At 39.1% G+C, this 8,946-nt stretch overlaps 1 pseudogene; it reads right to left on the reverse strand.

Moving 5' to 3' along the window:
• Window positions 1-220: 220 nt before the first annotated feature.
• Window positions 221-1,332, reverse strand: LOC108535585 (heterogeneous nuclear ribonucleoprotein A3 pseudogene; annotated as a pseudogene).
• Between the last annotated feature and the right edge of the window lie 7,614 nt (window positions 1,333-8,946).

An 8,946-nucleotide genomic window follows, 5' to 3' on the forward strand; every position in this document is an offset into this window, starting at 1 on the left:
GCTGAACTTTTTGCAAACTGTGGCTATGACAGTCCTGAATGAGAAGGTTTCCTGTTTAAGCTGCGGTAACTTTTCTGACTGTGGATCATTGTTTCCACTGTGGCAGATTTTTAAAATTCCTTTAATGCATTTGGGATGACTGTCTCAAAGTAACCTCCAGCTTTCCTGACAACTCCTCCCTCTCTCTCCTGCTAAGAACTGCAGCCCTTTTCTGCTGTTTTTAGAAACTTCTCCCATATCCACCATGTCCATCACCAGATCCATAAAGACCATCATAGGGATGACTGAGCTTCTTCCACAAAAACTACCCCCTTACATGGGTGCATAATTTGATTATTGTTTTCCACTATAATTTCCAAAATCATTATAGTTCCTACCACCACTATAGTTGCCACCGCCAAATTTCCTCCTTCATTGTAACCATCATATCCTCCACCACCACCACCGTATCCACCACCTTGGGCCATATCCTGGTCCATCACCACCTTAGCCCCCTCTACTACTATAACTAGGACCACTGCCAGAGTTGTCACCGTCACCTCCAAATCCATTATATCCACCATCACCTCCTCCATAACTACCTCTGCTGCCACCACCTCCACCACCATAGCCTCCTCTTCCACCAAAGTTGCCACGACGGCCAAAATTACCTCCACTGCCTCCAAAGTTTCCTCTGCAACCCATAAAATTGCCAAATCCACCTCCACAAACTCTCTGTGATCCAGCAGACTGCATCTCTTGTTCAGAAAGGGCCTTTTCACTTCACAATTATGCCCATTAATAGTGTGGTATTCCTGAACAGCAACTGTATCGTGATCATCAAAAGTTGCAAAAGCAAATCCTCTCTTTTTTCCACTCTGCCTGTCTTCCATAACTTCCATGGCTTCAATCTTGCCATACTTTTCAAAGTAGTCTCTCAAATTATATTCTTCTGTATCTTCTTTAATACCACCAACAAAATTTTTCTTCACTGTTAGATGGGCATCAGGCTTTATAGAATCCTCTCTAGAAACAGTTTTTTTGGGTTCCAATAGATGCCCACCAACCTGTGTGGTTGAGTACATGTTGCCGCATCCACCTCTTCAACACAACAGTAAGTCATAAAACCAAACCCCCTGGAACTTTTTGTTTGGGGGTATCTCATTACCACACATAATGCCCCATGTTTCCAAATGTTCTCTTAAGCTATCATCTGTCGTTTCAAAGCTCAGATCACCAATAAACAGTTTCTCAACTACTCTGGTTCCTTTGGATCATGACCCCCTTCCCCTGGTGGCGATAGCCACGGCCGGAATTGGGCTTGGGGCCACCAGGCAGCAGTTTTACCTCCATTTTGAGACCGGACTCACCTCTTCCAACTTGAATTCACTATCTACTGAATATTTTAACCTGAAGGAAATTGAGAAAACCATAGAAGAAAGAAGGGCCTCTCTAACTTTCTCTATCCTTTCTCCCCTGAAACATGGTTATAGGGAAGTTGTCTGATGCACCACCCCTGTAAGTAGGTCATAAGACCCTCACATGATAGGTGTCCTGCCCTATACCGGGAGGCCAAGAAGAATCTAAGCAAACCCGCTTTGCTAAGTTCTGCCCAGTTTATCATTAGGTCAAACCTCCCTTTTGTCCAACCATACTTCTACCTGACTGTCTAGTCTTCATCAAACCTGTCCATAAAAATACACAGTTTTCCCTGGGTCTTTGAGTTTTCATTTCTGAAGCCTTTCTGCCACATGAAACTTTGGTCAAATAAATTTGTTGGCTGGGTGAGGTGGTGCATGCCTGTAGTCCCAGCTACTTGGGAGGCTGAGGTGGGAGAATGACCTGAGCCCAGGAGTTCAAGGATGCAGTGAGTTATGATTGCACCTGTGCAGTTCAGCCTGGGTAACAGGGCAAGACTCTGCCTTAAATAAATAAATAAATGCATAAATAAGTTTGTGTTTTCTTTTGTTAAGCTGTCTTTTGTTATATGGTTATCAGCCATGAATCTTGCAATGGATGAGGTAAATGTATTATTTTTTCTCTCCTATAGTTTTTGGTACCCAACATGGGGTGACTCAGATCCCCCCCTACCACTTGCTCTAAAGCCCACAGTTGAGATCTTGAAGCAATTGACAAAAGCTGGCAAAAAAGGAAGAATTTATTTTTTTTAACCAAGGTCAGTTCTCCCAGATCTCTGCCTATAATGCCTGGTGGAGAATGGATGGTAAATTTTTTTCCTTGTCCCTTGCTTTCTGAATTCAGATTAGTAGGAGAAACACATTTGTGTCTTTTGTTATAGGAGTTTCAGCTGTGAAGCTTGCCATGGGCCAGGCATAGGCATGTGGGGTTCATTTTGGTACATAGTTTTTTCTCCTGAAAAGTAAGTATGAGCCCAAGTGTACCTAATGCATGTTTAGCAAAGATTTTTTAAAAAATTGGTTCTAATATCTGTTCTTGCTGCCACACTTCAGAGTAGTAGTAACTGTTAGCTACAAGACGGTACACAAATAAGTGCGACTGGTAGTAAATGAAGAAAATGAGAGTTTAGAGTATGTAAATGCCTGTGTGTGTACACATGCATGGGTATGTGATTGTGTTGTGTGTATATATGTGATAGGGTCAACATATACTATTATAATAATAATGATTAAAATAAATGAAAAGGAAGAAAGTATAGATCTTTTGAAATTTCTTTCTTTTATTCTTTCTCTGTCTCCCTCTCATTCTTTTATGCTCCAGAATGGAATGGAGCTAGGGGATTTAGAAGCCTCTGCTGTTGAATCCATCATATTCTGACAACTGAATTCCCAGAAACAGAGTATTAGACTTTCACAGAAGGTGACATTTTGACTGGAATCTTTTAAGTTGAAGCTTATAAAGTACTGAGAAGAGGACTGCTCCATAGCAGGTCTTCAAATAATGGTAGCTACTAATGTTATTAGTTGCTCCTGTGAAGAAACCAAGGATTTCAATGTCTGACCAGCCAATTCCACCATCTCAGTACCCTTGCAACTGCTATGTCAGAGAATGTTTTGAAAGAGGTAAAGTCATATAGTAGCTGGGCAGACTTTTACACTGAAGGGTAAGAATAAAAACATTAAGTGGTTTAAAAAAAGTCAGGAGAGTGAGACTTTGGACCATCACCCACCCGATGAAGTGGTCTTATTTTAGGATTGTCTGTCATGAAGATTAAAAATAAAGCCAAGACTTAACCTCATTGATATTTGAAATAAAATGTTCATTTTCTTTTAAAACTGCTCAGGCACAATGATAGAGGCAGTTATTTTTGGTAAAAGTGGATTGTGGACAGAGTAGCTGGCGAAATGCTCTTAAGTATTCACGTAAGACAAAAACCTTCCTGGCACTAAGAAGTCTCAATTGGCTTTTCAGCTGCACTGTGGTTTATTATGTGCTTTAAATCAGCTCTAAGACTACACTACATACCATTGTGTCTGTTAGAAAATCATTATGGTGCAATTAAAAGCAATGTTGTTTCACAGACGAACATGGAATTTTCCTCTGTGTCTGATGGCTGTGCACTTCCTTGGTGCCTCCTGTGATTATCTGCACTGGTGATGGTCAAGAGATACAGCTGTCGGGAAAACACTCAACAGATGGCAGTTGCAGAGTGATGCATCATCCTTTTTGGGATGCTCTCTGACACCGGAGCTCGGGATTTCCTTAAACATTGGTGTGTCACTGACTCATTTCAAGCAACTCAGGCCTGGAATGTTCAGTGGCAAAATTAATCTTTCTCCAGAAATGAAGAGAAATTGAAATGTCCTTATGAAATGAAGCGTGCCATATAATGCTAAAATGTATTGTCATTTGTAGCTTCTTAAGTATTATAGATAAGAACAACCAACTATATAGAAAGCCTGATATGCTGGTAGATTGACCACTTTTTCTTCAGGATCAGAGTGAGCAAGATCGGTCAGTTCTTTCATTTTTGTAAAGCTCTTTAAAGACTGGCTTTATGTTTTTTAAAAGAGCAATTTAACCTTTGCTTCAGCAATGACATGGCTTGTTGAATGATGTTGTCTGTAATGAAATATGTCTTAGTGGTGCACGGATTAATTACATGGTTCCTTTTTACATCTCAGTTAGCATTTTAACATGAAACACTGAAGCTTCTATCTTCATTATTTATACAGTACATATATGTGTATAACATCATTATGGAAATAAGAAAATAAGAGTAAACTGACAATGATGTTGAACAATGTGCTGAACAATATTGTATAATAACTATGCTAGATTTTTATTCACTATTCAGAATCAGAGTTATAGAGTCCCTATAACTGACTCGTTTTTCTTCCTCTCAGTTACACAGATCCTTTCAAGTTTTAGGGCCTCACTTAACCAGTGAACATTCTGGGCTGTCTCGATGTGTGTATTTTAATACAATGACAAGACAACATTGAATAGTAGGTGTAAGTCCTGCATCTGTGTTCTAGAAAGTGTCCTGGGCATTCCTGCCTGCCAGCTCCATTCACCCTCTAATGCCACTAAATGACATTTGGCTATCTTTAGTTTGACCTGAATATGAGTACAGTCCTATATAATGTTAAAAGCAGATAACGTGGGGATAACCATATCCCATAGGGTTAAGTTTAATTTTGTCAAAATTGTGGTCTTTCCTTTTCCATGTTAACAAAATTGTGTCCTGCAGTACATGAAGATTTATATTTCTTCTAAAACATGACACTCTGACATTTTCTGTTTGTCTATTCATGTCCCCAAAGAGGTAACCACATGCTATATATGTTTTCTGTTAATATATTTGCAGGTTGGTCTCAATGGTTGGTCTCTGAATTATTTCCAGTGGATAAAACACATGGAATGAGAAGTTGCAAAAGGAGCCTTTTCAGTAAATGCATAAAGGGGCAGGGAACAGTGTGGAGGCTGTGGGAAACATGAAACACCACACAGCATAGATTTGAAATACATTGTATATGTTTTGGGACAAAACTAAAAATTTTGCTCTTTCTAAAAGCTTTAATATATTCCAGGCATTATGATAAGTACTTTTTATGTATTATTTGATTTGATTTGATTCTCACACGTATGTAAGATAGGTATTATTATTTTCAGTATATTGATGAGAAAATGGTGGCACAGCTGATAATTTGCCCAAAGTCAGACAATAAGATGGTCTTCAAGACGCTTACACTTTCTTAAAAGAGTGTAATTGTTTCTTCCCTAAACAATAGTATGACTTTGTGCATATAAGGTTTTCTGTGATGTTACACTGGATATAGGTGCTAATTAATAAGGCAATGAAAAAATACATTTGGCTGGGTGTGGTGGCCCATGCCTGTAATCTCAGCACTTTGGGAGGCTGAGGTGTCTGGAACACCTGAGGTCAGGAGTTCGAGACCAGCCTGGCCAACATGGTGAAACCCCGTCTCTACTGAAAATACAAAAATTGGCTGGCCATGGTGGCAGGTGCCTGTAACCCCAGCTACTTGGGAGACTGAGGTAGGAGGATCGCTTGAACCCAGGACGCAGAGGTTGCAGTAAGCCAAGATTGTGCCATTGCACTCCAGCCTGGGCAACAGAATGAGACTCCATCTCAAAAAAAAAAAAATAATAATAATAAAGTTTGTATGATAAAATGCATCTTTATATCTCTTAAAATAATAAAATTTCTATTTAAGAAAAAGAAGTTTGAGAGATGTAAATATGTGCACTTTTTTTTGGGAAAGATTCAGGTATCTTTGTAATAAGTAGGATGTTAGTAAACCAGTTTTTCCCGAAATTTTCAGTTGTTTTATGATTAATATAAAACAATTTTATGATTTCATTGAATATAAATTAAAAGAAAATTCTCCAAGTGTTGAGTAAAATAAGTCTGTAAGTAAAACTATTAAGACAATTTTATAGATCCTCTTTCAATGGTGTATAGAGGTGATATGTTCCCAACTGAGATGAGTGTGGGAATGACATGACAGGATACATTTTCAAAATAAGCATGCTGGCCGGGCGCGGTGCCTCAGGCCTATAATCCCAGCACTTTGGGAGGCCGAGGCGGGCGGATCACGAGGTCAGGAAATCGAGACCATCCTGGCTAACACAGTGAAAGCCCACCTCTACTAAAAAAACAAAAAATTAGCCGGGTGTGGTGGCAGGCACCTGTAGTCCCAGCTACCCGGGAGGCTGAGGCAGGAGAATGGTGTGAACCCGGGAGGCAGAGCTTGCAGTGAGCCGAGATGGCGCTACTGCACTCCAGCCTGGGCGACAGAGCGGGACTCCGTCTCAAAAAAATAAATAAATAAAAAATAAGCATGCCATAAAAATGATTGGTAGAACATAATATATGCAGTTAAACTCTGTGTTTTCTTCCCAAATTTTGAATGTAGTCTGTTGTATGCCAAAAGGAGGCAACTAATTGGAAACCTAAAAGTGAATTCCAGATTTCCGTTTGCTTTTTATTGCAGGGCAATGCATTCTGGGGAGGCAAAAAGAATATGTCGTTGAGATGTTGTGTGGTTACCTTCAGTATCTTGCCATGATAGTGGCATCTAATATGATACTGTCACGCAGCTCAGATACTTGCATGGGCAAGACAGATCCACAGTGGAGGAAAGCACCGTGAAAGCACTTGCAGTATAAAGGTAAAAAAAGACCGTTGTCTCATGGTAACTGCTTGCAGTTATGAGTATTCTACTATAAATCTAAGCCATCTAGGGTGTGGGATTTTATAGCTGTCATTGCCACTTGAGATTATTCTGCTGCCTAATGCAAGTTGATGAAAGGGTCTAATTTTTGTAACAGTCTTGAAACACTACCTTAGGCATCCATTATTGCACCATTTCAGTTTTGAATCAGTATGAGCTTTATCTCTGGTTATGATGTTCACATCCTCCATAAGTAAGAGGAGGATCAATACTAAAAGAAACCCAGCAAATTGTAGGCTTTGCAATAAATCTAAGGTATTAGGTGGACATAATTTAAACAGTTGTTTTTCTTTTCCTGAAGAATAAACACATAATAGGAGAAAAAAATGAGGCTCTAAAGGGATTGTGCATTCCTAAATATTTTATGGCTGTGTTAAATGCAATGTTGAGCTTTAGTTTCACTGTGGAATATTTGCTGATGATCATTTACTCGCCAACTGAAAACCCAAAAGATGCTATTTGAGGTTTTTTGTGTGGTTTCAGTCTTGGCCCTTCTGTCAGGGTTTCACTGCATGATTATCAAGAGCAACTCTTTGCATGTGAGAAGACAGATGCTGGTGATTTAAGCAGGGAAATACACCACAGTGCTTTTACTCAGCTGATATTTAATGATTTACCATTTAATGTAGTTCATCTTTCATAACCCTGAGTTCAAACAGAAGCAGCTGCTATTAGGGAGGCAATAATATTGAACTTCCCACCAACGACCTAGGAGGGCTTCTTTTGTAGCTGTAGCTACTGGACCCATCTGGCCTTTAGACCCTAAGCACGACAACTGAAGGAGAGAACAGTTTACTTCCCATCAATAGAGTACTGGGCGGAATGTATAATTATGCCAGATAAAGATTTTCAAAACAAAACTCCTTGTGTTAACATCACTCTGCAACTTTGAAGGACAAAACAATGCTCTTTACTCATTATCAAAAGAACCCTGAGAAAACTCAGAAAACATATGAAAAATCATGCTGAGCTGAAATCAGTTCAAAGGGAAGAAGTGCTCCTGGTTTCAAACCTGAAAGATAAACTTATTTTCTTACGTTTTCTATTTGCTTTCATTAGTGTGGGAGCTTTCTGGTAAGGTATTTGTAAAGACTTTTTCCCTCTAGTTTTAGAAGATATTTAGATAGATATAGATATTTAGATAGATGGATGAATAAACTACTTAAAACAAAAACAAGCCTTTCAGAAAACTAAAGTGTAAAAGACAGACATCAAATGAGATTGAAGTCTTTTGGAAGGAGGATGGTATCCAATATGCTGATGAGAATTGTGATATTAATGTTATCAAATAGAGTGCTTTAAAGGAAATTTTTCCTATCAAAATCCTTTCCTGGTTTAATAATCTATTTTCACTTTGGCATGATTGGTGAGGGATTGAAAAGAAAAGCAGATTACAGGTTAGGTTGCCATCTATTTTTTTCTTTTTTTTTTTGGTTTTCTTTTCCTTTTTTTTTTTTTTTTTTTGATTAAACTTCTAACATCTGTAAATTAGGATTTGTAAGGAAAAGAAAGGATTATCAACTTACAATTACAGGCCTGCTGGACAACAACTGCTGCCTAGTTATAATTATATCTAATCCCTTGACTGCTTACAGTAGGCCAAACATATTTTTCTTTTCTGATAATATATTCCTAAAAGACAGAGAATCCAGTAAGATCAGATGTTTTCACTGTGAGAAACATACTTAGAGGTGTTCAATCAGATGGGATTAGATGGACTAAAACCACTATGTGGGTCTCCCATCCTGCACTGAAGCATTTGTGGTTCTTAAAGCCAGGGCCAGACTTTTCCCCAAGGAATTTTCTGATTTAAAGATCCATTTTTTGAAGCATTGCCCGTAGTACAAAAGCATGCGTATTTACCTCAATGCATCATTTGAAAATACTGCCCTAGAGATATTTATGCATTTTCCAAAGTTTGATGATGCTTGGTATTTTGGATTTGTCATTTGGCAAATAAGTGGATATTTGCATAATATTTACAATTAGACAACTACGACATTTAAAAAGATAAAGAATGGCCAGGTGCAATGGCTCCTGCCTGTAATCCTAGTACTTTGGGAAGCCAAGGCAGGCAGATTACTTGAGGTCAGGAGTTCGAGACCAGCCTGGGCAACATGGTAAAACCCTGTTTCCACTAAAAGAAAGCATAAAAAATGGCCAGGCGTGGTGGTGGACGCCTGTAATCACACCTACTAGGGAGGCTGAGGCAGGAGAATCGCTTGAACCCAGGAGGCGGTGGTTGTAGTGAGCTGAGATCACGCCATTGCACTCCAGACTGGGTGAC

The sequence above is a fragment of the Rhinopithecus bieti genome, unplaced genomic scaffold, assembly GCF_001698545.2.
Source record: "Rhinopithecus bieti isolate Rb0 unplaced genomic scaffold, ASM169854v2 scaffold_13184, whole genome shotgun sequence".
Classification (NCBI taxonomy): domain Eukaryota; kingdom Metazoa; phylum Chordata; class Mammalia; order Primates; family Cercopithecidae; genus Rhinopithecus; species Rhinopithecus bieti.